The sequence below is a fragment of the Rhea americana genome, unplaced genomic scaffold (assembly GCF_003343005.1).
Source record: "Rhea americana isolate MKP2758 unplaced genomic scaffold, rheAme1 scaffold_21, whole genome shotgun sequence".
In the NCBI taxonomy this organism is placed as follows: domain Eukaryota; kingdom Metazoa; phylum Chordata; class Aves; order Rheiformes; family Rheidae; genus Rhea; species Rhea americana.
This window is the reverse complement of record NW_028186258.1, coordinates 6,155,622-6,162,946: the sequence shown is the minus strand read 5'-3', so window position 1 is coordinate 6,162,946 and position 7,325 is coordinate 6,155,622. Positions and strand designations below refer to the sequence as shown.

The window sequence follows — 7,325 nt, the reverse complement described above, 5'->3', positions numbered from 1 at the left end:
ACTTCTACAGACGACTCTTTTTTCCTGTAAATAACAGGTTAGAGATGGGAGGATTCTCTGTTTTTTTTTTTTTTTTTCTCTTTATATATAGATATTTTGTTGCCGCCCCATATGGTCTCCGTTCAGAAACGTGCTTCCTCGCGCCTACCTCGCGTGGCTCACCTCCCAGCCGAGGCAGGGCTGCTCCTCTAGATGCTATTTCCAAATTCTTAGGCCAGCCCAAGTTTTAAATGTCTTTTACAAGGAGAGCAAAAAGGCCAGCTCCAAATGCCCCAAGAGCAACGAACGATTAGCCAAACAGTGCTAAAACTCCAGGAGAATTATCTACCTCAGTAGAAAAGTTTAAATATGGATAAAGATAGTTGGAATAATCTAGGTAGTTTTTTTTTTTCCATGTTGTTTTCTGTTTTGACTTCTTTTGGATTATTCAAAAGACGTTTCAGGCTTTGATCTTCTCTATTGGCAATATTTTTTTCATCTAGGTTTTTAGAGTTTGAGAAGAGAYGTTACATGCTTGCAACAGAGCCTATCAATATGATGTGGGTCTGAACAAAAAAACTGGTGTCAGGTTCTCCATTTGGAGTGTTACCTTCAAGCTTTGAAGTTTGTAATGATTCAAAAGCATCTAGAGCTGCTACAAATGTTAATAAAATTAAAGCCATCTGAAAGTGAGGCTTGCATGTGCCTTTGAAAGTAGGTCTGTGATCAGTTATTACCCTCAATTACCTTGTTGTCCACTCTTTTAGCTTGAGGTTAAACTCTTAACACTTYGCTTTGAAGTGGTTATCCTTTTATCTATGACCGGACTGAGGAATTTCAGGGCAATAATCAATGAGAGCTTCATAAGAATAAAGGGGAGACAAGGCAGGAAAATAGGTGTGAACGTTCCCTTAACGGCTGGCTGGGGGCTTGGAGGGGCTGCGAGGGACCCTGCGCTCTGCGATATGATCTGTCGGAAAAGGAAAGAATGAAAAAAGATGGGAAGAAAGGGAATAAAAGGCGGAGGAGGGGGAAGAGCCCCGGAAGTTTCCAAATCACTGGTGAAAATAAAGCAAAAGCGATTTGAGCAATTTAAGGTGGGGCTGGGAGAGCACAGGGACAACCTCTGCTTTTGCTCCGTCAGAGGAAAATCGTTGTAACACCTGTGCCCAATATATACACATTTATTATTACAATTCTCAGCCGCTCCGAGCAGGCGGCTTGGCACWGGCCGCGAGCCGCCCGCTCCGATCTGAGCCGCTGCGATCCGCGTCTCTGTTTTAAGGCACTTGGGTTGGAAACACGTTGACAATTATTGTTACTCTAAGGGTAAATCAGGGCTTAATTATCAAAATTGATGACAACTTCTAGTGGCATTTTTGAGTGCCTAGGAGGGTCCGGCGGAGATTTTCCAAGGCACGGTGGCAGTTCTGTGTCTCAGGGCCACCTCTGCCTCTTTCCAGCTCCTTTTCTAGCACCTTTTGAAAGGTCTCGGAGATGCTGAGGAGGTACCAGGAGAGAGGTGGACCTGAAGCCGTCTGAACGTGGACCGAAGTCTCCACCTCCCCAAATTCGCTTGGCTAAATCACAGTGCAAATAGATTGGCTTCGGTTGCCTAATTCTCCCATAATCCTTCAGATAATCCCAGTTTTAGGCTTTGAGATATTGATTAAAAAAAAAAGCAGACAACACGATAAATCGGTGCAAATCTACTAGAAAACAAGCAGACCTTTCACATAACTTGCCGAGGCKCTTACCTTAATGGGAAATGGGTTCAGGACAATAGCAGCAAAATGTTGCTCAAGAGAGTAAAGGCAGGGAGGTCGCGAAGCCTCAGGCTGGGAACGCTGTTTCGTAATTAAGGTAGCCTAAAGACACCGATTGTCCCGGGCAGGCGTTGCTCAAGGAGCTCCATGAAAGCCATTATTGCTTTCATTATATTTTTTCCAGGAGAGGAACTTTTCCTGGCTGGGTTCCACGTTCATTCAAAGCGCCCACTCGTCCCCATCGTCACTAATAAGGGTTCGCGGCTTGAGAAACGCTAACGACAACCTCCGCGGGATGCGAAGGAGCGAGACTGCGCAAGCTCCGGGGCGGCTCTGCAGGGCAGAAGGCTCCAGAGAGCCCCTCTGGGGGGAAAAAAAAAGAAAAAAAATAAAAATCAGGTGGGAGCGTGGCCTCCACGCGCTGCAGAGGGGCCGGTCGGAGGCTCCCGGGCGYGCGGGGCTCCAATGCCCCGGAGATCCCCGCCGAGGGCGGGGGCGAGTTGCAGGGCTACGCGGTGGTGCTCGGGCACAACTGGCCCGTGGGCGTTCGCTGGTTAAACGTCCTGCTGGTCTGCACAGAGAAGCAGAGATGTTCAGTCTTACTTTGTGCTTCAAGTCAGTTGAAAAATGAGTGGCAAGAAGGGTTTTCCACAGAAAATGAAGCTTACTTTTTTTAAAAAAAGTCCTGAAACACAACATTGCAACCAAATTATATACTTTTTCCTAACTGCAATACAACATAGCCTCTAACAGGAGCTGTAGTCTCTGCATCTCATGCTCCACTCTCTTCCCTAAGCCAGGCTCTCTGCTTGGACTGCATCTCCCACAAAAGTGCTTAGCTTAGAGCTTCAGCTTTGCAATGAGGAAAATAAATGCAGGAATTTGGAACTCTTGCTCCATAGAAAGCTCAATTTTTCCACCAAAATATTAATTTGATTAAAAAAAATCAGTTGGTCATAATTATTCGATCTGGTCCTAAGTCAATCTTACTGGAATCACAGGATTAAATCTGATCCTCTGACATCGTGCAAAACATGACTGTGCCTGCCTACACTTAACTGCTGACCTATCTTAATCATCCYCATAATTAATATGCTGAAGCAAAGTCATGTTCTAACACAGTCTGATTTTCTAGTGAAGGCAAATGCCAAGCAGCATTAGGAATGAATGGGAACACCCCGAGATGGCTTCCTCTTGCACCAACCCTGGAGAACCACCATGGGTAATTGCTCCTCTACCTCCACAGTCCTTTCATGCACAAACCCAGAAGGCCCAAGAGGACTTCTACCCTAATTAAAAGCTAAGCAAACTCCTGACAAGAGGCAGTGAGGCCATGCAGGCTACRTTGGCCATGGGGCTCAGCAGACACCTGGGTTTGAGCCACGCTCAGCCTGGCTCCAGCTGCTCTGGTGTTTGGCCAATTACCAACACCTGAATACTCTGACAAGACACAGGCAACCCAAGAAAGTAATGAAAGAAGGAGGAAAGACCTTCAAGCTCCCTCCCAGGTCTTTGCTCCCAAGGCAGAGCTGCACCTCGCCTTGCTTCCTTCTCTGTTTTGCAGGAGGAAATTCCCAGAGATATCAGTGATGTTCCTTGCTGCCTTTACTTCTGCTCCAGCGTTTCTGCTCCCCCATGGCCCCAAGACCAGCAGTGAGGGAGCAGGCACCTCTCCTGGGTTGGGAACCGCGTGTTTCCAAATGGAGTTTCAGTACCAATACAAAAAAGTCACCGCTCTTAGGTGATTCTGGCCTCTTCTGCCTCCTCCCAAGCAGCCTCACTGCTCCTCACCTCCTCCCAGGCTCATCACATTTTCTATGTCGTAGGAGGCTTTCTGGTTTACTGTGAGCACTTCTGAAGTTTCTGAGGTCCAAAATTAGAGGCTGCAACTGGCAATTCCCTGACCCAAGTGCAAAATTCCCATCTCGGGAGCCTCATCCCTCTGCTTTCATGGGGAAGCTGCTCCTCCCTCTCCGGGAAAGCCTTGCTGCCGGCTCCCGCACGAGGCTTCTCACGGCCCCGGAGCCAGCCAGAGAGGCTAACGGGGATCAGTCAGGTTCCCTCAGTCTTTATTTGTGTGTCATCTGCGCACCCGTCCGACCATCCCTGTTTCGGCCTGCTCCTGCTCTGATGCAAGACGCTGCTGCTCGGGCAAAACACTTGAACTAAATGGCCCTTCTTGGGTGTCCCTGTCCTCCAAAGAGCAGCGGGTAATCCCAGGCTCCGGGAAAAATCGGGCAGGAAAACAGGGACGGGATAAACCCCCGGGCGCGCTGGGAAGGAGGGCTGACTTCTCCTGCAGCAGGGATGGGGGAGAGGAGAGGCACAGCAAGGCTGTGGTGAGGCTTGGAGACTCCGAAGAGCCGGCAAATCCCTGGATAAAAGGGAAAATATGTTCCTAATAAATAACACTGAAGTAACACGTTGCGAAATATTTACTCCCTCGGAAAGCCGGCTGTTTGCTTTCCGGGGAGCTGCTGTCTGATCCTCTGCCAAGCAGTGCTAAACTCGCTGTAAAAGTTACTTTCCTGGGGTTGGCGAGAGAAACCAGGTGCCCCAAAACGTGGCCACTCCGCAGGTTCGCGCGGTTTGAGCGCCCGTACGCGAGCGAGAGGCAGACACGTGTACAGACTTTCAGGGGGTCTCTGCACTCGCACGTGGCCCTTGCTAACGCTTCCGCGGTCCCCAGGCACCAAAGAGCTGAAACTCAATTTTAAGAACGCAGCTAACGATACGGCAGGGCAGAAACTGGGGGAAGGAGAAGAGAGGGGAGGGGAAAAAATAAAGAAAAGGTGGTGATAAAAAACGTGTTAAAAAGAAAATTGGATTAGTGGTGCCATTCTAGCCATGAAGTTCTTTGAGCTAGAGAAAAGAAAATAATAATCTTGTTCCTTTCCCCTCCCACCTCCACAGCCCACAGAAGGCCTCACAGCCAAAACATCAGTCCCTCTAATCTTATTTTCTTTTTTCCAGCGTGTATTTTATTAACCCCTTTTCTCATTTAACTCCTATGAATAGCTCAGTGGGTGACATCCTCCTCCAAAAGTGAAAAACCTCCTAAGAGATGCGGGGCCAGAGCAGGAGTGCAGCCCACCTTGCAGCTCCTGCCCGCGGGAGAACCGCGCCGGCCCTGCGCGCCCGCCCGGGCCATCCCGACCACTCGCGCCCGGCCCTCAACCCTGGGGACCTGGAGCGCAGATTGGGAAATAAACAGATAAATAGATAAGTTGCAAGTCACCATGCTTCTTGCTGGAAAGGGCCTGGTTAGCGCTTGTCCTGCCCCAGCACCAAGGAGGTTTGTGCTCRAGGCTGAAGGACCCCGGTGCTGGGATCGCACCAGGCGAAAGCCTTCGCTGCACCAAAGCGGGGGCGATTTTGCCAGCCGTGGGTTGGAAACCTGGCCGGGGGGAGTCAGCCAGCAGCCTCTGAGCTTGCCGAGGGATTTGGGGTGGGCAGGATTGGTCCCCAGATGCGCTGGAGCCGCACGGGTGGTGCTGCCGTCGCGCTGCAGCACGTGGAAATGGCATTGCAGGGTGAAGCCACGTGCTCCRAACTACCTTTCCCTTACAGCTTCTATCTTTTCAAAACAGAGTAACAGTGAGAAGTCGAACACGTTAACCTAATATTTCTATTCTGTATTTGGGGGGAAGCCTGATAATCTATCAAAATGAAGACAAAAACTTCCTATCGCAAAAGATAACAGAAGAATATATTAAGCAATTAAACATCCTAGGGTAAAATATATTAATATCAGCAAAGCCACTTTGACTTTTTGAGACGTTGGCCGTGCAGTGTCGTACTTGGTAGAGCGTCCTGGTCACAGGGTCTGGAGGACCATGGAAGAGAGTTGAGTTGTGTCAATGTTTAAAGAAACGTGACACGTTCCACGTTATTACTGACCTAGGACTTCAGTTTATCTCCCAGAGATGAAAGACAGACTGATATTCAATACGTAAGGAATTAAAAGAATGCATTATAATTAATGCCAGTCTATTTAATACTGTCCTAACAAATGAACCTGAAGTTATTTTTCATGAGATTTTTAGAAAAAAAATGGAAATGACTAAAAGGTAGGAATTTACAACCTGTTGTGAGAGACTGAASGAGCTTGTTCTGTTCTGCTTATCAAACAAAAAGTTTCATCATAGAGAATCTGATCACAGTCAGTAGGAATGTAAAGGAGAATTCTGGTAATACCTAAGTAGAATTTATTTTTCTAAGTAGAGTTTTTGTTTGTTTTTTTGTTTTTTAAGAAACGTTCTATTTCAAACAGACCCAGTGGATTTGAAGCAGAAAATTAACTCAGGAAAGTTCTAGGAATGGTGTCCTTAGGCCATTACTGTGCCCCTTTTGGTCTTAAATCTCTAAATACAAGTTTCTAGCCCCCAYACAGCTATTTCACAGCTTAGCACGCCCGTGAACACGTGTGGATTTACTCAGAGACGACCGCCACAAAAAAAGTGGAACAAAGCTCTGCGGATCTGTGCAGCTCTGCACATATCGACCCGAAGGCTCCCAGCGGGCACATGAATTTCAAGATAAGATTTCAGCCTAAGCTTGGCATTTCTTACCCCGTTCCTTATGGGGACTATCTGGCCAAAACTGCAGTGCCGCCTGTAATAACTGTGCTCGGAGGCAGGCGGCCTTCAGTGTCTCTTCCACCAAGCCGCTACCATCCCCTTTGTCTAGGGGTTTAATTGTCAAAAATACACATATTCTAGGCTAAAAAGCTCCACTTCCCCTGCAAAGGASCTCCTGAGAAGCTAAAAGCAAAGCACAGGGCTACAACAACATACTACCAAAGCATAAGTCCATCCCATGAGAAACTACTATTCCGTGTAAAYTCCCCTGACCTACTGCAGAAGACAACCTTCAGCCATCCTGGGCAGCCCAGATGTTCACGTGAGCCTTCCTGCTGCCAGTCAGCAGTAGAGGAGTTTTCAGGCAGGAAGGAGGTGCAGATAGGAAGAACACTGTTATTTAGAGAAGGATTTCCTCAACTTTGAGGAAGATGTTTTGAGGGCATAAACCACCCTCAGGCTTAATCTGTGCTAGAGGCAGCAGCCAGCCATTGAATCTGGATGTAGCTTTGAAACCCCCAAAAGGTTCCTATTCGTCAGAGCGCTTAATCATGTAGATGGGCCTGGGCTTAAGCACAGGCTTAAGGTTAAGTATTTGCACATGTTCCTTATTGAATTAGGGCCAAAGGTTCAGGTGGGAAGTGCCCCATTGGGAGCTGGCTAGTTTGTCCTGCTACTTTTAGCCTCTAATGTGCTGCGGCAGGGTGTGGGCTGCAGCCCCGCCACCATCACTGCAGCTAGAGCCGGCCTGCAGGTGCCCAGGTATCTTCTTTTTGTTCACTGAACCCAGTATTTATGTTTTAAACTGTAAAATAACCAGCTAATGGAATGGTTTGTGGTACCTTTAGAGCCTGCAGGAAGAGCCATGCTGATGGTCTGAAAAGAAGCATTAAGGTGACCCCAGAGCCTCTGCACAGGTTGTGGAAGCCGCAAATTGTGGGAACGGGGCTGCCAAGAGGTGCTCCTCCAGCCGGCTGCTCCGGGCGTTTGCCGCCGCCGA

At 48.2% G+C, this 7,325-nt stretch overlaps 1 long non-coding RNA gene across 2 annotated transcripts; it reads left to right on the top strand.

Moving 5' to 3' along the window:
- On the top strand, positions 1 to 4,971 carry LOC146596104 (uncharacterized). 2 transcript variants are annotated; one of them, XR_014895822.1, is made up of 3 exons: positions 1 to 37; positions 1,930 to 2,967; positions 4,764 to 4,971. It is a non-coding gene; the product is annotated as an uncharacterized LOC146596104 (long non-coding RNA). The 2 variants fall into 2 exon arrangements; XR_014895821.1 differs by lacking the exon at positions 4,764 to 4,971 and having other exon boundaries at positions 1,930 to 4,165.
- The last annotated feature ends 2,354 nt before the right edge of the window (positions 4,972 to 7,325 follow it).